Below are 21,716 nucleotides of genomic sequence, written 5' to 3'. Positions count from 1 at the left end.
AACAATTTCTGCGGCCTACAAGGACATATCACTACACCCCGGCTTAATTTTAGCAGTCATTCCCTTTTCCTAGGGAATCATGGGAACTGTAGTTCTGTGAGGGATCTAGGGATCCCAAGCAGAAAATTCTCAGTATCCACATAAAACTACAATACCTAGGATTCTTTAGATAAAGCCGTGACAGTAAAAAGCACACAAAACTGGTGCAGCTTTGTAGAATAGATGTTTTCTAAACGTCATTTCTGCCTGCGTTGTGGTTTCCTTCAAAGCCTTGGCAAAGTAGAGATGGGCTTTTATTCAGGCTTTGGAGTTTCGAGCGGGGAGAAATGTCATAGTGTGACTCAGTTTCTTATACCCTGTGAATGCTTTTATGTCTGAAAGTGATTACTATAAAAATGGCTGTCGATAATTCAAATTATAAAATGGAAGAGAGCCTCTTTGTAAGAAGGTTGTAAAGTTTCTTGGTTCGATCAGCCTCACCAAGGCCTCAGAATTGTGTATCTCTTTCTGAGGAATCCCAGAGACTGAAATGTTACTTCGGGATGATGTGTAGGGAAAGGGGGCAGCATGTTTCATTGGAAGACAAGGCAGTAAATGAGTTCCTTATCTTGTCTCCATTTTTGACATTTTAATGTGCTTTTGATGTCTTTGGGGCAGTTGGATAGGGTTTTTATCTTGTGCACTGAAGTGGGTGTTTTCATGGCATTCCCATTTTTCATACAGTGTGTGTGTGTGTGTGTGTGAGAGAGAGAGAGAGAGAGAGAGAGAGAGAGAGAGAGAGAGAGAGAGAGAGAGAGAGACTGAATGTGTGTGAAACATTGCCAGTTGTGAGCGTGTAAAAGACTGAGGAGAGAACACCGGAAGACTCCCTTGACTAACACTTTCTCTCAGGCCTTAGGGTCATGGTTGTGGGAAATTTTGAATTGATCAACGACTGAAAGGGCTAGCAGCATTTGGTCTGCTCACAAACTCCTGTCAGAACCAAAACTCTTTGGTCAAGACCTGTTTCCTCCAGCAACAGAAGCTTTTATGGAGCCCTCTGCATATTGTGCCCTCTTCACACCTTTGCTTCTGCTAGGAAGCGTCTCGCTGTGCCGCATAATAAAGGGAAGCAAAACTTCTGTTCCATTTCCCCCACACTTCCCCATTTCCTATCAAATTTCCTTCTTCTTCTCCAGCTGCCGCCAACCTGCAACCCTATGCATAGGGGAAAGCGGATGAGGGGTACAGCAGAATGATGAGATAGAAGAGGGGTTCTCACTGAGAAGCCTGTGGGGTCTGGAATCAGTGTGCAGGTCATCAGCTGCCTAGCCCAAGGATTTTCAATTCTTTTGTTTTCCTTTTTTTAATTCTTCATATTTGGGGGTCATCTCCATCAGGACCTTTGCGTACTGCAGGGAAGAGAGCACCTTAGGGTCCTTGCACAGTTTTCACATAGCAGTGACCCAACAGATCTAACTAGGTGCCCTGTATGAACTATTGACATTAGGCAGGTCCCCTTGCTGTATTGTTTTAGACACCGGCTGAAAACTTTAAAAAACAAACAAACCAGCAAGCCTATCCCAGCATATAATTTAGTTACTATTTTCTGTCTGTCTGTCTCTCTGTGAATTGTTTTGAGGGTTTAGGCTGTGTTTTATCTTCAATGTTGTCCTGTGCATCAGTTAGAAATCTCTGTAATTAAGCAGTTAATAAATCTTTCCAAAAAAAGAAATGATAAACTGAGAGTGCCAAACAAACACCAGAAAGTCACAAATGATGCTTGGCTTCTATTCCGTTTATGATCCTTTCCACCACGGAGCCTCCGCTGAACTTGTCCATCTGGGTCCCATTTCAGGGAACCTCTGATGAATCCAAGGGAGTACAGTTTGAAGACTGCTATCCTAAATTCTACAGTAATGGATTACCATAAATTATGCAGCTTTGGGCTTGATTTCTTACAGCTTGCAATCCACACAGATTCAAAGGCCCTTGATCAAATCCTTTATCTGGGTTCAAACTGGAGTCCATTTCCTCCTCCACCCAGTCTTTGTGAAGAACATTCCAAAAGCTGTGCATATCTAATTATTATTCCTCTTGAAGGACTTATTCCATCTGGAGGAATAATTAAGCAAATGTGCATAATTTAGACCTAGACTCACAAAGATAGACAGGACAATACTGAAGTTTTCAGTGCTGCACCAGTGGGGTTTTTGTTGACCTTATTTCTCCATCCCTTAAGCAAATGTTGCTGCGACCTTACAAGTCCTCATCTGAGTGGTTCCTCGCCATTTTCATGCTGTGCCTCCAAATATTTAGTTAGTGGTGGCGGCTTGATGATGTCGCAGATGCAGTGTGCAATCAGGTTCATTGAAGAATGAGATCAGTTGGGTTGATATCTTTCCTAAGCATGTTGAGGCCACCTGATAGAAAAGCTTTGCAAATAAGTTTGGAAATGTTTCCAGCCCTGGAAATATTTTACTTGAATACTTGACTACCCACACCTGTAATCAGTGTGGTATAGTGATTAAGAGCGGTGGACTCGTAATCTGGTGAACCGGGTTCGCGTCTCCGCTCCTCCACATACAACTGCTGGGTGACCTTGGGCTAGTCACACTTCTCTGAAGTCTCTCAGCTTCACTCACCTCACAGAGTGTTTGTTGTGGGGGAGGAAGGGAAAGGAGATTGTGATCCACTTTGAGACTCCTTTGGGTAGTGATAAAGCGGGATCTCAAATCCAAACTCTTCTTCTGTATTAACCACTTTTGACCTAGAAGTTGCCGGCTCACGTAAGTGGTTTTTAACAGTCTCCGTCCACAGAATGTCCTCCCATGAGGACAGCATTGCTGGATCAGTACAAAGGTCCATTTTGTTCACTATAGGAGCAACTGCAACTGGGGAGGGTGCCAGCTTTGCATGCAAAAAGCTCCTGATTCATAGAATTGTAGAGTTGGAAGGTCATCTATTCTAAGCCCTGCAGTGTAGGAATATTTTGCCCAACATGGGTCTTGAACCCACAATCCTGTGGGTGTCTCGTGTTTTACTGACTGAGCTATCCCAGGTCCACAGCATCCGTCTCCACCATCTCCAGGTAGAGCTGGGGTGGGGACCCTGTCTGAAGCTCAGGGGGACCACTGTCCATCATCTGATAATCCCCTACTGTTGATGATTTCTTCCCTTTCTAACATCCACCACCACTACCTCCTTTCCCTCAGAATAGCTACTGCAGGAGACCCTTTGTCAAGGGAAGCCCAGTGGCTTCGCAAGGGATGGTTGTGTTCGCCTCATCTAACTAATATTCCTGATCAGACAGAATCCACATGCCTGAGGAGCTAGCTTGCATCTCAACTATTTTCTTTTAAACACTTCTTTTTTTTAAGTTGGTTCTGGGAGTTGGAGCATGTTGTCTGGGTAAAGAAAGCTCATTCTTTCCGCTCATCAGTTGTCCCAAGCTCATTGATCGTTGGCCAATGCACATTTTCTGTACGGCATTAATTAATTCCTCCCAACCTTCAGCAGTTGGTTTTCTCGGTAGTTCTGCATCTGTCTGATCAAAGAAACGAATCTTAGTTCTTGATTGCTTGTGCTTGATTAACTTTGTTTGTTTTTGTATGGCTCCATTAGCAGATTTACTTGTGTTTAGTTCCTGGCAGTGGGAAGAGGCGGGCGCAGAGCCATCTCACAGAACTGCAGGAGGAGAAAGAAGTGTTATCAGAACAGAGAGCAGGAAGTGTTTGTTTGTTTGTTTGTTTGTTTGTTTTTGTTTGGTTGGTTGCTGAAAGTATTTACCTTCTGCTCTATTAGTCTGAAGACTTTCAGAGCAGCCTACAATAAGACCTTCTTAAAAGGCATAAAACAAAAACTGTTTTCAAAACAGCCACAGCAGCGCTCTGTCCAGTACAGCGGAAACAGGGCTCTAGATTAAAACAAACCTGAAAGGTGACAGAAAAAAGACTGGGTTAGATGAAAAGGTCCTTTCAGCTGCCGCCACCACAACAAATAGATGCTAGGCAAGTTTCCTTGGGGAGGTCATTTCAGAACAGAAGGAGCCCCGGTGGAAAAAGTCCTTTCCTCCATCCCTGGGTTCCTTACTTCAAAGGCAGGAGAATGCAGAGCAGACCATCTTAGGACGATCTTAATGTCCAAGCATATTTGCGTGGGAGACGCTGGTTCTGCAGTTACCCAGGTTTTCAGCTGTTCTGCACATAAAAGGAAAGAACTGTCATTTGGGAGAGTGCTTGGAAGCAGGCTGGTATCCAGGGTAACTGTTTCAAACCTGTCATGATGTGCTCCCTTCCAATAGGGCTCCCTCGCCCTATTAGAATGGTAAAGGTAAGGTAAGGTAAATGGACCCCTGACCATTAGGCCCAGTCGTGGCCGACTCTGGGGTTGCGGCGCTCATCTCGCTTTATTGGCTGAGGGAGCTGGCCAGCATGACTAAGCCGCTTCTGGCGGACCAGAGCAGTGCACAGATACGCCGTTTACCTTCCCGCCGGAGCGGTACCTATTTAGCTACTTGCACTTTGACGTGCTTTCGAACTGCTAGGTTGGCAGGAGCAGGGACCGAGCAACGGGAGCTCACCCCATCACAGGGATTCGAACCGCCGACCTTCTGATCGACAAGTCCTAGGCTCTGTGGTAGGTGCCGTGTAGCTGAAGTTTTAGGCTAGTCTTCAAGGGCAGCTCCTCTTGCAATGCATCCCAGTAGCCCCACGTTACTGGAGCACAGGTAACTGTGGGAATGCTATCTCTGTCTAGAAGAGGATACAGATAACTTGCCAACCTTAACTGGTGGAAAATGCTCCAGGCCATAGGAAGCCCCATAGACGCCTCCAAATTTTGTGATGCAGGTTCACTTATTTCCAAAAATTTCAGCCTGATGGCAACATGCCAGTGGCAGGAGAGGGCCAGAGGCAAAAGTGAGCAGAACAATAGATGTGACTCTTACCTTTGTACCTTAGGGTATATTAATAGTAATAATAGTAATAATAATAATAATAATAATAATAATAATAATAATAATAATAATAATTTATTTATACCCTGCCCATCTGGCTGGGTTTCCCCAGTCACTCTGGGCGGCTTCCAACAGAACACTAAAATACAATAACCTATTAAACATTAAAAGCTTCCCTAAACAGGACTGCCTTCAGATGTCTTCTAAAAGTCTGGTAGCTGTTTTGCTCTTTGACATCTGGTGGGAGGGCGTTCCACAGGGCGGGTGCCACTACTGAGAAGGCCCTCTGCCTGGTTCCCTGTAACTTGGCTTCTCGCAGTGAGGGAACCGCCAGAAGGCCATCAGAGCTGGACCTCAGTGTCTGGGCAGAACGATGGGGGTGGAGATGCTCCTTCAGGTATACTGGACCAAGGCCGTTTAGGGCTTTAAAGGTCAGCACCAACACTTTGAATTGTGCTCGGAAACGTACTGGGAGCCAGTGTAGGTCTTTCAAGACCGGTGTTAAAGGTCTCGGCAGCCGCTCCCAGTCACCAGTCTAGCTGCCGCATTCTGGATTAGTTGTAGTTTCCGGGTCACCTTCAAAGGTAGCCCCACACAGAGCGCATTGCAGTAGTCCAAGCAGGAGATAACTAGAGCATGCACCACTCTGGCGAGACAGTCTTCCATGCAAACACCAGAGACTTCTAGACACCCAATTCTCTCCATTCTCCAAGCAAGAGGCAGTGCCACACTTCAAGGGTGTGTTCCAGCTAGAGGAGGGTGTGGAGCCAATGAAATGAGTGGCGTGGGAATGGAAAGTCCTGAGGGCCGGACAGAGAGATTTGGAGGGCCCCATGTGTCCCTCCGGGCCCGGGGTTCCCCACCCTCTCCTAGGAGGCTATGTCTCTGCCGGCCTCCAGAGTGACTCCAGGAAAACTAGTTTGGGGGAGCGAATGGCTTCCAAAGGCCACAATTAAGGGAGCTAAGATTTTGGTATACACATTAAAACACAAGTGTGCTGTGACTGAGATCTGGGATGAATGAATGGGGCAGCAGGACAGCTTTGGGTAGCCCATTGCTACCCCCTGGAGTTGTCCTCGCCCTGCTTCCTTTGCTAGGTTTGCCTCCTCCATTTGTTTCTTGGTCTGTTTCCCTGACCTGCCTTGCTGTATCCTGAATTGCCCTCAAGTGCCCCATCTGACCCACAAAGCCCCCTGCCACGCCACCTGGCTCCGAGGGCGGCTGGGCCTCTCCCCGTGAATACCAGAGAGCAGAAAAAGCAGAGATCGCTTTCAAAGAAAAGGCAAAGACATAAAGACAGCATGGGAATACGATCAAATGTTGATATAAAAAATCCTTATAGTCAGTCAATCTCCCTATAATCTATTCAGCTGATATTTAGCCTTCACAAGATGACAACTGCACTGGCTCTCTGCATCACTTCCCTCTGTGGGTTGAATTTGCTGTCGTTCACCCAAGAAACACGGCAAAGGCAGCAGATGGGTCAGTGTTCCTTAATGAATATCCGTGTCTGACATCCATCACAGGGGAACCCACCATTCTGCCCCCAGATTTTTTCCTTGGGGGGGATTCCTGTAATGAAGTAGATTTGTCTCGGGAGTCGCTGCTGATATAAATCAGGCAAAAGGAACTCGGATACATGTGACGGCAAGTCCGGAGCAAAAGAACCATTCCCTCCACACGCACAGGAACCCATCTCATTACAAGGCCGCTTGCCAATGCGATTAACCTATTGGGCTGGGAGAGAAGTCGGAATGTTGACATACTTATTTCTGCATTTCCCCAAAGTGCAGTTAACGTAATGGATCCAATACCAAAGTCCACTGAAGAGCCGAGCAGTCAGTGAAAAGCGTGGGGCCTTGCATGATTCAGCTTTGTGTAGGATCACTTGAGGCGACTGATTAAAGCAGTTATTGTATTCGTTTCTTACTATGTTATGCATGATTGTGTTTTCATTTTTTAAAGTGCCCTGTGATCCTCAGATGAACAGCGGCATAGAATTATTATTATTATTATTATTATTATTATTATTATTATTATTATTATTTCTCCCACTAGCCTGCCACCAAAGACTCGGGTGGAAGATTGTTGTATTTGGGGGACTTTTGCCTTGGGGGTTCTTATTCAGTGGGTCTCTGTGTGGGTAGCACAACATGGCTGTCAAAAGTGCTATGGATCTCAACCTGGAAACTGAAACTGCTTGTTTTGTTACCCAGGGAGAAAAACCAATGCTAGGATATGCAATCTGACACAAAATTGTATTACAACTTCCTTCCAAACACATAATTCAAGGGAAGACAATGCTTTGTACCCTCAGTATGAATTGCCTTTTGTGTTGATGCCAGATAACTCATCAGATTAGATTAAGTGAGGAGCCACAAAGCCACTTCAAAGTGAGGACAGTGTTCCATTGCCTGAATCTGAATTGGCTTCACAAAGTTGCCACGTTGCCAGATTTGGTTAGCTATGTGCCATCACATTTATTATTGCCAGTAGTACATGTGAAAAAGATCTAGGGATCTTAAGTAGGCCACAAGCTTAACGAGTCAGCAGTGTGATGCAGCAGCAAAAAAAACCTACTGCTACTCTCTAGGCTGCATCAACAGAAGTATAGTGTCCCGATCAAGGGAAGTAACAGTACCACTCTGTTCTGCCTTGGTCTGACCCCACCTGGAGTACTATGTCCAGTTCTGGGTGCCACAATTTAAGAAGGATATTTGCAAGTTGGAACACGTGCACAAGAGGGCAACCAAGATTATCAAGGGTCTGAAAACAAAACATGATGAGGAATGGTTGAGGGAGATGAGTATGTTTAGCCTGGTAAAGAGGAGATTGAAAGGAGATGTGGTAGCCATCTTCAAATATCCAAAGGGCTCTCACATGGAAGATGGAGAAAGCTTGTATTCTCCTGCTCTGGAAGGTAGGACCTTAACCGATGGATTCAGGTTACAAGAAAGGAGATTCTGACTAAACATCAGGAAGAACTTTCTGATAGTAAGAGCTGTTCCACAGTGGAACTGTCTCCCTCAGAAGATTGTGGACTCTCCTTCCTTGGAGGTTTTTGAGCAGAGGTTGGATGGCCATCTGCCATGGATGCTTTAGCTGAGATTCCCGCATTGCAAGGAGTTGGACTAGATGACCCTCAGGGTACCTTCTAATTCTACAATTTTATGATTCTATGATCTGTTTTCTATACCAACTAAATTTCCTTGGCTTAAATTGTGCAAACCAAGCACACCTGCATAATTTCTCTTAACTTTATTCTGTGATTGTTGCGAATGAAACCTGCAATTCTCAGGAGCCGGGTTCTGCACCCAGTTCCCCATTCTCTGCTTTCCGCTGCCATCCCATGAAGCCATGCTGCATCAAGCACTGTATAGGAGTTCCTGTAATAATAATAATAATAATAATAATAATAATAATAATAATAATAATAAAAATTATTATTTATACGCCGCCCATCTGGCTGGGTTTCCCCAGCCACTCTGGGCGGCTTCCAACAAAATATTAAAATACAGTAGTCCGTCAAACATTTAAAAAATAAATAAATTATTATTTATACTCAGTTAAAGGGGGCTGTAGTTGATCGTTGCCCTTCATGATCTTGTATAGTATAGAGAGACATCAAAGATTAGCAACAATGGCCACTCTTTTTTCTTTTTGTCGAGTACTAGTGTTCCTGAGCTCCCACTCCAGTGAAGAGCATCAGATAACAGTCTTAACAACAACAAAAAAAGTCCAGGAATTGAGTTTGGGAGAAGCCCGGAGGATTTCAAGAAAGCAGGGCGCATTGTGCTTTTGAGCACAGCAATTGGAAAGTTCAGATGGTGAGATAGCGTTTCTCCTGCTTTTGAGCGTTGTGTAGTTTAACTGAACAGAATTTAATTTCCACAAGTATTTCTGTTATCCAGACCTACACTGGACAACAGCCCCCTTCGCCGAGCAAGGACCAGTTTTGAGCAGTGCAATAAAGTAGCACACCTCTGAAAATATCCCGTGCCTAAATAGGAAGCTCTGGAAGAGGAAGAGCGGAGCAAAAAGAACACATCACATTTCCTTTGATGTTTTCCATGGCACCCAAATATGGCATCCATTTGGGCAGGTGCACCATGTCTCTCGCTCCTCTCATTGGAGAAAGGCCGTGACGTAATGGTAGAGCAAACCTTTTGCATTCAGAAGGCCCAAGACTCAGAGTATGGCATTTCCAGGCAGACCTGGAAAGAATCCTGATTGAAGAGGCATTACCAGTCAGTGCAGACAATAATGAGCAGAATGGACTCAGTGTGGGCGTTCTTATGTACTGTCTAGCCCAAACCTTTAGCTGTCTTTGTGGCATGGAAGGGACTTGAATGTAGGATTGACTGGTTCACATCTAATAGCACTCTGTTGTAGGGATCATAGGATTGTAGAGTTAGAAATGGGGGAGAAATTTGCTTTGTCCACTTCTTCCAGCAGACTGACCCTTTCTGAGCTCCCAAAGTCACCAATTGTTCAAAGTGCAGCTTCCAGTTACATCACATATTTCTCCAGATTTTGAAATCCGTTTTTGGCACACAACATGTTCTCAAAAATAAGTTCTTTACATAAATGTTTGCACAAAATGCTGTGTTTACTGGTTTTAAGGGGGAAAAGCACATGAGATGTATACAATGGCACAGCACAGGCTGGAATAGGGTGCCAGGGATGGGGAAGAAATATGATTCAGATTGTGCTCAAAAATGAACCAGCCCAATTCACACTTTCCAAAACAATGCAACAACTGAAAACACAGCCCTTCAAAATTCACACTTCTCTGAATTTAGCAGTCCCGTTCCCAGCCAAGGAATGTGTACAAAAATTGCATCTACTAGGGTAAACTGGTTTAGGGAAAATTGCTCAACTAAAAACCCCAGTGTTTTAGGCAAAATTGCACACAAAAGTGTATATTTTGAAACCAGGAATGGGAAACCCATGGCCCTCCAGCTGGTAGTTGTAGTCAAACATCATCATCCCTGACCCAACAGGTGAGTCCAACATCTGGAGGGCCAGACAATCCTCATCCCTGCTTTAGATGGTAATCTTCTACACAGCTGCTTGGGATTAAACCCCACTGTAATAGGACTTATATGTGAGTGAGTACACGTATAACCGCCCAGGTAGTAAGGCTGACTTTCTACCATTAGCAGGGCCTTTTCTTGGGCGACTTGGGAGTTGTGGAATGCTGTCCACTGTCTCTATGTACCCTGTCAGGTGGTGGTGTGGTTGCTCGAGAGCAAACAGGCAAGACTCCGACCTGTCTTTTCCAAGCTTTATTCTTAGTGCAAACTATTTACAGTGAAGAGCGTCGCAAGTTCATGTCTGGCTCAGTCGCTAGCAGAATCTGGGAGTGGCCGGTCCTTGTACCTCCCCCAGCATAACAGTCGCGTGACCCCCAACCTTCTTCGCCCCTCCCTGCGCCGAAACCTACTGCGCAGAGTGGGCGCTGGCAAGGGGGTACTTCCCTCCCCTCCGCTTTGCTCAGGCTCTGTGTTGAGGCTCTCCCTAGCATCTCCTGGTCCCTGCACCTCCTCCCTACTGGAGGCAGGGCTTTCCTCCTCTCCAGAGGAGGAGCTGCTTCTCAAGATCTTCGGAGGTTCCCTATAACACAACTGCCCTTCCACCTCTCGCCTCTGAGCTGATGGCACTTCCCTGACATACCCCTTTCCCCATTAGCGAGAACTGTTTCATCCCATTGGACACTGGGGATTTGGCAAAGATTCTCATTGTTTTCATGTAATTTAAAATGTTTGTTTTATTGTCTTTTACTCTTTTTTGCATGGACATTTTTTTATTTTTTTTAAATTCCTGAAAATGACCCGTGACCATTCTCTCCTGAATGGCAGTCTAGAAATATGGTTTTGTTGGTTTTTTTAATGGTTAGAAATCAGAATTTTGATGTGCATTTGTGTGCATGTGTGCGTGTGCACACACAGAGTGTTATGGCTATTTCACTGTTGCCATTTTTGACCAAGGAGGCAGCTTTGTTCTTCACTGGCATCCTTTGGAGCGCAGCACACAGGGGCTGTGCTAAACCAGCATCATTTGCTCACTTGTCTTCGGAAGTTGCCTGTATACATTTGTTATGATGGGCTGACTAATTGGGTCATATGGACATGAGTGAGCTGCCTGCTGCTGCGAGGGAAGCCTTTGCACTTATCTAAAGCACCCAAATGTAACTTCTAATTTTGACACACAAGCATGCACACACATCCTTATTTTAAGCCATGCTCCGTTCTGCATCAGATTTGAGCCGTGGTGATTCTGCAAAGCAGAGGAACGCAATGGCACGGAGGAATCTGCTGTATCTTGAGCAAGATCATTGGCCCACCTAGTCTCCTACTGATTGGCAGTGGCTCTTGGGTGTTTTCAGGCAGGGGTCTTTTCCTAGTCTGACCTGGAGATGCCAAAAATTGAACCCGGGACCCTTTGCATGCAAAGCATGAGCTCTGCCATTGAGCTACAGCTCAATAAAGAGGGTGGGAGGGAGATATAGTGGGAGGGTGGGAGGGCAACCAAAATGGTCAAAGGCCTGGAAACGATGCCTTATGAGGAACGGCTAAGGGAGCTGGGCATGTTTAGCCTGGAGAAGAGGAGGTTAAGGGGTGATATGATAGCCATGTTCAAATATATAAAAGGATGTCACATAGAGGAGGGAGAAAGGTTGTTTTCTGCTGCTCCAGAGAAGCGGACACGGAGCAATGGTTCCAAACTACAAGAAAGAAGATTCCACCTAAACATTAGGAAGAACTTCCTGACAGTAAGAGCTGTTCGACAGTGGAATTTGCTGCCAAGGAGTGTGGTAGAGTCTCCTTCTTTGGAGGTCTTTAAGCAGAGGCTTGACAACCATATGTCAGGAGTGATGGTGTTTCCTGCTTGGCAGGGGGTTGGACTCGATGGCCCTTGTGGTCTCTTCCAACTCTATGATTCTATGATTCTATGATATACAGTGCTGTGTTTGGGTGGTCCACAGGGTAGATCAAAAATTTCACTCAGCCTAGAGTCAAGGCAGGAGGGAACGTAGGTCAACAGGAGTCCATTGGGGCATCTAGGCAAAACACTTACAGATCTAACACCACTCATATGCCCCTTTCAGATGTTACTCCATTTAAGAGGTCTCACTGTGGTCTAAGCTAAGGGACTCCTGTAACATGGAGATCAATTCATGCATGAAGGGGACTCTAGAAGTTACTTCTGCCCCAGTGCTATTTATTGACGCCCTTCGCATAGATGCTGCAGATTTAACCTGAGACCTTTTGTATGCAACACATGTGCACTGCCATTGGTCTACAGCCTTTTGCTTCCAGCAGAAGCCCTTGACTTTCCAGTCCCAAGGGTGCCAGGTCTCAGTGAGTTATGAACTCTATGCATTCCCAGCTTGACTCCTTTGCCTCTCAGTAGGTTCTTGGTGAACGATGAGCTTCAGAATATGCCACAGTGCAATAGAAATATTAGATACTACACCTGCTTTGCAAATGCACACAACACAACGCAGCACACTGTTTAAGATTCTCTGTCCACTATTGCCAGGTGGGAAGGATCTGCTACGCTAGCTTCCCAACAGGTGGATCATGGTTGCTTACCAAGAGGGAGAGGCGGAGGGGTGTGGAGGTCAGTGCGGTGCAAATGGGTACCAGATTGGCTCCTGCCAATGTGTTTGCCCTGTGCTGATCTCATAGAATCAGAGAAACCTAGAAACGTAGAGGTGGACGTGATCCCAAGGGTCATATAGTTCCAATACCCCAGCGCAGCTCTGCATTTCTGTGGTTCTGTGAGGTCAGTGCAGCACAAACACATTGGCAGGAGCCAGTCTGGTGTTCTTGCATAGTAGCCTCACCCCAAACAATGAGCTGCTTCTGCCGCCACTCTCCACCCCAGAGTCTTAGTACCCCTGTATTCCTATGCCTGCCCTCCTTTCAGTTAAGACCTGGTCATTGTTTTTCCTTCCATCACTTACTTTCTCCAGTGTAAGTGACGCTGTCATACACACTCTTGCCCCAAAGATTTCTGAGTTGCTTATTCAGGACAAGGTGCCGTAGTATGGCACCTAAGGTATGTGAAGCCGTAGAAGACAAATGTAATAAACCACTAGTAGTCACAAAAATCCATGGCACTCGAATGAATGATATCAGGCATTGCTCATTTGACAACATGCATTTGGACAAATGCCCAGACTTTGGCCTATATGTCACTCATGGTCTGCTGGGTAGTATTTCAAGGATCCCTCTTTCACCCCCAGAGCAAAAACTCTGCTCTGAAATGAGCATTTCACACAATTTTTGCTTTTGGGGAGAAGTCACACTGCTACTCAGAAATAATCAAGGGGTTTTTTTGGGGGGGTGCCTACATGTGTGATTTGAGCTGTTGGTGCTATCCTGGAGCCACAAACCAAGAAACACTGAATAGATGCCCAAGACTTAAGTATGTGCTTCTTTCCTCTAGATTATCAGAGCTTTCATTTCATTTGCAGAAGTAATCTCTGAGTATCTGTCATATATTGCAAGGTTCTGGGGCATGTATTCAGCTGCCCACTCAGTTCAGACACGGTTCACAAGCAGATTTATTGGATCCTATCATTTGCTCTGCCCATGAATGCACCAAACTTTCCTCCTGCAATGTTGGCTAAGGAAGGTTGCTTGCGGGTAGACAGCTGTCATTAGCAAAGTCTGAAGAGTCCTGCTGGATCTGACCAGAGGCCCATCTAGTCCAGCATCCATCTCACAGTGGCCAAACGGATGCCCATGGGAAGCCCTCAAGGAGGACATGGATGTAACAGCCCTCTCTCCACTTGTGAGGGCCAGACAAATTCATGAAAGGCAGGGCTATCAGTGGCTACTAGCAATGATGGATATGTACTTCTTCCACTGTCAAAGGCATCAGGTATCTGAATACCAGTTTCTGGGAATCACAGGTGGACTGGATGGGCCATTGGTCTGATTCAGCAGGTTTGTCTTATGTTCTTATGGCTTGGCTTCCTTTCAGAGTAGAGGAGGCTGGATAATTTATGGTGGTTTTGTAATATCGGTCTTATTTGCAAATATATACATAGAGCACAAGTGACGTTAAGCAGCACCGGCACTCCTACAAGGCAGGAGTCTACAAGTTCTGGCACCCCAAGTTGCCTTCAGCTTACAGCTCACAGCCCAGCCCTCTCTCCGCTTCTCCCTTTCTCAGAGTTCTTCAGTTTTTACGTATTGTTGCACATAGAATCACACAAATCTGCCCCCTCCCTTTAGCTCAGGCTTGAAGAACCTCAAACCTGGAGACCATGTTTCTATTTTACTTACTATATGTAGGGTTTGGTGTCAGCGTTGCTTGTGCAGGTTCTTTGCTGCTCACTTGTGTTCCTTTGGTGGTGAGAGAGGTTGGGGTTGGCCTAGGATGCGGTTGTTCATTTGTGGTTGGCTGTGGTGGTCTTTGTTTTCACATGTGAGTGGGGTGGGGGTGGGGTGTGTTTTGGATCAGGTTTGCCGTATTGATTTGTATGTTGTTGGTGGATTTTTATCGTTGTCTTGTTGGGCTGTGTATGTGATAAAGGGGAGCCATACCGGGGTGAAGGCGTCTTCTTCTGTTTGTCCCCGTGTCAGTTTCAGTTTATTGGTTAATTTTTCTAGTAGAGCGGTTTCCTGTGTTTGCAGTTCTGAAGGGACCTCCCTGGGGTGCAAGCCTGGGCAGTGTGTATGGAGGTCCTGAGCTGCCCAGATGACAAGACCTTCCTGCTGTGGTCCAAAGGAAAGCAGAGCAAAACATTGGTCACTAGCTTGGATGCAGGGGTTGCTGGAAGGAGGCATACAAGGCGCCATCCATCAGTCTTAGGGAATTCACTCCAGATTTTTACTCACCAAGGGTTTGAGACCCATTGGCTACCCTCACCTGGTTTAGTACTTGTGCAGATATCCTGAAGAATCATTGAATTTGGGGGCAGGGGAAGCGTACTCGTTCATAGTCCACAACCTGAGTAAGGTAAAGGTAAATGGACCCCTGACCATTAGGTCCAGGTGTGACCGACTCTGGGGTTGCGGCGCTCATCTCGCTTTATTGGCCGAGGGAGCCGGCGTACAGCTTCCGGGTCATGTGGCCAGCATGACTAAGCAGCTTCTGGCGAAGCAGAGCAGCACACGGAAACACCGTTCACCTTCCCGCCGGAGCAGTACCTATTTATCTACTTGCACTTGGACGTACTTTCGAACGGCTAGGTTGGCAGGAGCAGGGACCGAGCAACGGGAGCTCACCCCATTGCGGGGATTCGAACCGCTGACCTTCTGATCGGCAAGTCCTAGGATCTGTGATTTAACCCACAGCGCCAGTAGTGAAGTTTAAAATGCCACTTTGGCTCAAGCCTAGAATATCTTCCAGTTTTATATATGGTTTTGGACAAGAGCACATGAGCCTGAGGATAGCTTCTGATTGCAAACCACAGTCTCTGCTCCAAAGTCATTTCTTGTGCGAGTTCTCCGTTTTTCTTACGGGTTTCTCAAAACAGTGAAACTGTAAAGCTGTGGTGGCTTCGGTTGCCCTGACACCTCCGACCGCTTTGGGTGGACGTGATGGTACGAGGCTTTCTCAATCACGGTGAAAATGTACAAAAAGCCCTAATTGATTGAAAAGCATCTTCTGCGGTTATTTCAGGCAGTGCCTGGGAGCGGGCGGCAATCGGCAGCGAATGTTAGAAAGCGCACTCCAGTCTTTAAGAGACCGTGTTTGTCAACCCATTATGTTGTAATACCTGATTCTTCGTATTGCATTGTGGAGAGAGCCCAATTACCAAGAGGAAAATAAAGTGCACGCTGATTAAAACATCGTCGACGAGCAATTTCTGCTAAAGGTAGTGGCTTTGGGCGCTGCACAATGAACACTTATGAAGCACTCTTGTGCCTTTTGAACTGATAACAGGAGAAATTAGCATTGCCAATGCTGCCCTCTGCCAAGTTCTCCCACTTAAGGCTAATTTTAAAAACAGAACCCTTAGAGGAATGAAGTTGTGTATGTTTTAGAGGAAATAAAGCCGGGCAGGGAGATTTGTATGAATTTAGGGATTGAGGGTGCACTGAATATTCATCATTGTTGATGGGAAAGGGGGTTGCTGAGTGTGTGGGGGGCAGTGTACCTCCCAAACAGAGATTTACAGCCTGTTATTCTCCCCTCTTCTGATGCTGATGTTTTACTGACATCTTCCTTTGCCTTGACGTCCTTCATCTTCTAGTAATCCCAGTAATCAGGGATCCTGTGCAGAACATAATGGCATGGCAGGACCATGTAACCAACCTGTTTGGGTTGTGACGGTGTCCCAAAGCCAGCCTTTTATCCTCAGATGTTCCCTGTTTTGTTGTGCTGTAGGAAGGGGACGTGGCTGGTGCTGTGGGTTAAACCACAGAGCCTAGGACTTGCCAATCAGAAGGTCGGCAGTTCGAATCCCTGTGACAAGGTGAGCTCCTGTTGCTCAGTCCCTGCTCCTGCCAACCTAGCAGTTCAAAAGCACGTCAAAGTGCAAGTAGATAAATAGGTACCGCTTCGGTGGGAAGGTAAACGGTGTTTCCGTCCGCTACTCTGGTTCACCAGAAGCGGCTTAGTCATGCTGGCCACATGACCCGGAAGCTGTACGCCGGCTCCTTCGGCCAATAAAGCAAGATGAGCCCCGCAACCCCAGAGGCGGTCACGACTGGACCTAGTGGCCAGGGGTCCCTTTACCTTTACCTTTAGGAAGCTTAGGAACATAGGAAGCTTCCTTATACCCTATTAGTCCATCAAGCCCAGAATTAATTACACTCTTTCTGGAAGGGGCTCTCTAGGAATTTTTCCCAGCCCTGCCTGGAGATGTCCGGAATTGGAGCTGGGATCTTCTGCATGCACACAGCACGTGCTCCATCACAAAGACATGACCTTTCCACTTAATAATATTAGTTGAAACTAACTTTGTTCCTGATTCAGATGTTCAGAGAACCGCCATCCACCTGCATGCACAACTGTTGAACTGCTGCTGTCAGTGTTGGAAAGGAAATGTGCGCAGGTAGGGTTTGTAAGCTTTAAGTGAGCTTCCAGTTTGCACCTCTATGAACACTCCTGCTCAGATATAGCAATAGACTGTGGTAGGGGCATATCTGCAAGGTCTGGATCCGCATTGAGATGGGATAACAGGCTCTTGCCACTGTATTTGGGCCTAGCGCAAAGGGTTAATTAGCTGGTTACTGCCTTCTAGTCTGAACTACGAGTCAGTGCTGGACAAAATCAATCCAAGGGAGTGTTGTGTTGAGCTATTCAAGTCAGTGCTTGATGGTTCTTAAACAAATGAGTAAATTGGGGTGGAGAACCTTTTACATCATGGGCAAATCTCTGGGGCCCGTGTGTCAGTGGTTGGTGGTGTCAGAGGTTCAATTTTGACTGGGGGTGGGAGCGCAGAATCAATTTATAATAACTTAAAATATGCATTGAGTCCCCATGCCCTTTGCAACAGGAAAACAACAATATGATTTCATGTAAATTTACTGAGAAATCATAGCAATGTTTGAAGGCGTGTAGTTATAGTATGAACTCAACAAATGGAAAGCATTTTACAGTGGTACCTCAGGTTACATATGCTTCAGGTTACAGAGTCCGCTAACCCAGAAATAGTACCTCGAGTTAAGAACTTTGCTTCAGGATGAGAATAGAAATTGTGCTCCGGCGACGCAGCGGCAGCGGGAGGCCCCATTAGCTAAAGTGGTGCTTCAGGTTAAGAACAGTTTCAGGTTAAGAACGGACCTCCAGAACGAATTAAGTACTTAACCCGAGGTACCACTGTATTTTCTTGCCTCCAAATTACTGCAGTCAGTGACGACCATATGTGAACTGGCCTTGAGGATACATCAACATTCTCTTGTCAACTGCCTTGGGGTGTACGTATGTTATGAAAAGCAGTATAGAAATTGGCTTTAATAGATAAATCAGCCTTCCCTAATCTAATGCCCTCCAGGTGTTTTGGACTACAACTCTCATCAGCCCTCACAATTGCCTGTGCTGGCTGGGACTGATAGGAATTGGAGTCCAATAACATCTGGACAGCACCAGGTTGCAGATGGCAGAACTATATATTTTCATGAGTTAGGGTTGCCATATTTGAAAAAGTGAAAATCGAGACACAAAAGCTGTGGAGTTTTTTTAATTTTGCCCCAAAGCTGTTGGGTTTGTAAAAATCTATTTTAAAGGAAATTTGCCAAAATCTACACTTCTAAGTCTTTCTAAATCTACATTTAAGTGAATTCCACCTGGACACTGTTTCCGATGGCCAGATCCCGGCAATGTCTGGGAAATTCCAGACATATGGCAACCCTACATGAGTCTAAGCAGAAGCCTTAAGTTCTCAGTTCTTATTGAGATAGAAAAACTGTATCTGGGCTGCAACGGTTCACAGTGCAGGTATGAGCTCCTTTGCCAGATGTTTCTCAATATAGAAATGTCCCTGCATATGAAAAATGAGATATCAAGGTGAATGCTAGGCTAGAATCCTCCTCCTTAAGATGCGCAGGGAGGGACAGAGGATTATTTTATGTAAACTATGTATATCTCTCCTTTCTGTATGGTAAGGTACTCAGCCTTGTGAACTTCCGCCTGCAGCCTGAAATGGTAGTGCTAAAGCACAGGGAGAGCTCTTCACAGAGAACGAGGCTGTAGTTACACAATTTAAATTCCTGTCTCCAAAAGCAACTCATGGAAAGCTACGCTCACACCCCGGTTTCCATTTGTATGCATGAATTTATTGCCTCGCTTGATGTTTTCTACCTTATAAATTACAAAAACCACTGATTCAATAAATATTAGTATGATGAATACTGCCTTGGCAACTCAGCGCTTGACATAAAACAATTACGAACAGATTACATAAGCATCCCACAGTGGGGGATCTTTGCTGTCAATAAAAGTATTATTGTTGCAGCAAACATAATGAATTGTTTGGAATTCAAAAGAAAGTTGTGTGTGTGTGTGTTTGCACACATATACATACACATACACATGCATACAAATCTGGTTGAGCAGGGAACAGGCCTGGCAGTTGTCTGTGATGTAGTTATTTCTTTTGGAAAACAGTTATCCATTTTATTTTTTTTACTGATTTTAATGCAGAATTCCTGCCCGCGTGTTCTCAAATTCTGTAAATTATGTTCGGGTATGGGGGGGGGGATGAGTTCAATTCAGTTCAAATTTTAATGCAAACCTTCCTAATTTGTACTTTGCAACCCAAAATAAAGCTTTCCTTAGGAAGCGACACTTCTCTGAATTTTGGGATGCAGTTTCTCCAACTGAATAATGTATTCAAAAAAATGTGTCTATTATGGAAAATTCTGCATAAGATGCATGTTCATGGGAAAACAATGAATTATGCATTATATATGGGGAAATTGCTTGCAAAAGTGGATATGTAAGGCAAAAACCCTTGCAAAAATGTGTACATTTGGATATGATTGCTCTAAAATGCTGATGAATTTTCAAGAGAACTTTTTTTTTTAGGGGGTGGTTGCAATGTAATGATACAGATAAAATGTAATGTTAAAAATGCTGTGGGAAGGGGGTAAACAGGATTTATTTATTTATTGCCTTTGTAAACATAGAACCTTGGAGAAAAGCTGGAGTGGATCTCATGTGCTTCTGGTTGACCAACTCAGAGATTTACTGTATTTTTCGCTCCATAGGGCGCACCAGACCATACCGCGCACCTAGTTTTTAGGGGGGGGAATCAAGAAAAAAATATATTTCCTCCCCCTAGCCCCAAAGAGCAAATAAGCCAAGACAGCGAGCGGGATGGATCCTGCTGGCTGTCTTGGTTTCGTTTTAGCCACGCGGCTGGGGCGGGGGAAGCCCGAGCTTCCCCCAACCCCAGCCCCCAGAACAGGGGCTGCGCTCCAAAGACTTCGGGTTCCTTTCGCTCCTGGCTTCAGCAAAAGGAACCCGAAGCCTTTGGAGCACAGCGTGAGGTCCAGCTGCGCTCCAAAGGCTTCAGGCGGCTCTCCAGGCTTCAGCGAAAGCAACGCGTAGCCTCTGGAGCGTGGAGGGAGTGCTCCCTCTGCGCTTTGGAGGCTTCGCGTTGCTATCGCTGAAGCCAAGGACCCTGCATTCGCTCCATAGGATGCACACACATTTCCCCTTCATTTTTGGAGGGGAAAAAGTGCGTCCTATAGAGCGAAAAATACGGTAACTCCTACAGGCTCTGAGAAAGAGATTAACTGCCCCCCACCCCAACTCCATATGCAGGAACAGTTCCTGAGATGTGGCAATTCTGTCTCCACTTCCCCTTTCCAACTGGAATTATGGCTGCAATCCTTGGCCCACTTACCAGGGAGCAAGTCCCACTGAACTCAATGGTGTACTCGGAGCTGAGTAGACATGTACAGGATTCTGCTGTTTTGTGTCATGTTACATTTCATTGATTATGCAGAGTGCCTCAAGTGTAACTGCTGCATCTTATTGTCTTTTGCATAAAGCCCCAATTAGTGCGAAAGAGCTGTATGAATAAAATTATTTGTATTATGCTTGCAATTCGTTCGGGGGAGGGAATGTCAATTTTAAAGAAATGAAAAGTTAATGCGGCTGATTTCTTGCACTGCTTAAGGTTCTCCCTTGTCCATTATGGACTGTTTTTGATGCAGACAAAATTCCAGCTCCCCTGATTGTATCAATGTGATCTTTTGGCCTGTGGAGAATTGATTAAAGTACATGCCCAGCATTTACTTGCAGCACTTTCTTAAGCCCAGGGTACAGTTTGGGGCTGGGGGGGCGGGGGCACTGAATCAATTTGTAGTAAGTTAAAATATGCATTGAGTCCCATGCCCTTTGCAGCAGGAAATCAGTAATATAATCTCAAATAAATTTACTGAAAGATCATAGCAGCGTTTGAAGGGGGTGGTTATAGTATGAACTCGGCAAACGGAAAGCATTTATTTCCCCGCCTCCAAATTACTTAGCCAAAAAGCTTTCTTTTGTCCTTACTGCTATTTCAGTCTGAAATGAAACATTTTTCTCTGTTTCTGCTGTGCTGTTCCCCGCAGTGAGGGAACTGTCCAACCATGGCAGGTGGGCTAATAACCGTGACATCAATAATATTAGGCTCATCAAGCACGGGCAGTAAAACATGAGGATGTGGCATGAGCCAAATGCAAAGAGTTGGAAATAACTATTGTTTAAAAAAACCTGTTCTGCTTGTAATTGCCTTTTTAAACAGCAGGGAAAGCCCCTCCTCAAAGCTCTCCTTAGCAAACCATTGAAACCAGGCAGAGCGTTGTTAATGCGTTTCAGTAGCAAGGGGAGTTAAGGCAGTTTGATGCAGTTGTACAATGGCCACACACATCGCCCAAAAAGGAGAGCCAAAGAGAACCTAGATTTTGCATAAAATCCGCATATGCTCAAGTGTTGGTGCTGACCTTTAAAGCCCTAAACGGCCTCGGTCCTGTATACCTGAAGGAGCGTCTCCACCTCCATCATTCTGCCCGGGCACTGAGGTCCAGCTCCGAGGGCCTTCTGGCGGTTCCCTCGTTGCAAGAAGCCAAGTTACAGGGAACCAGGCAGAGGGCCTTCTCGGTGGTGGTGCCCGTCCTGTGGAATGCCCTCCCATCAGATGTCAAAGAGAAAAATAACTACCAAACTTTTAGAAGACATCTGAAGGCAGCCCTGTTTAGGGAAGTTTTTAATGTTTAATAGGTTATTGTATTTTAGTGTTTTGTTGGAAGCTGCCCAGAGTGGCTGGGGAAACCCAGCCAGATGGGCGGGGTATAAATAATAAATTATTATTATTGTTGTT

The 21,716-nt window shown here is 45.5% G+C and overlaps 1 protein-coding gene across 6 annotated transcripts in view; it reads left to right on the top strand.

The window, feature by feature from the left end:
• The window catches only part of LOC310745917 (sodium channel protein type 5 subunit alpha-like), a 302,295-nt gene that overhangs the window by 214,144 nt on the left and 66,435 nt on the right, over positions 1–21,716 (top strand). The window lies entirely within an intron of this gene.

This window comes from Podarcis filfolensis, assembly GCF_964270895.1.
Source record: "Podarcis filfolensis genome assembly, chromosome: 12".
NCBI classification, from domain to species: domain Eukaryota; kingdom Metazoa; phylum Chordata; class Lepidosauria; order Squamata; family Lacertidae; genus Podarcis; species Podarcis filfolensis.
Note: the sequence above shows the minus strand (reverse complement) of the source record. Positions and strands in the feature narration are given on the sequence as shown.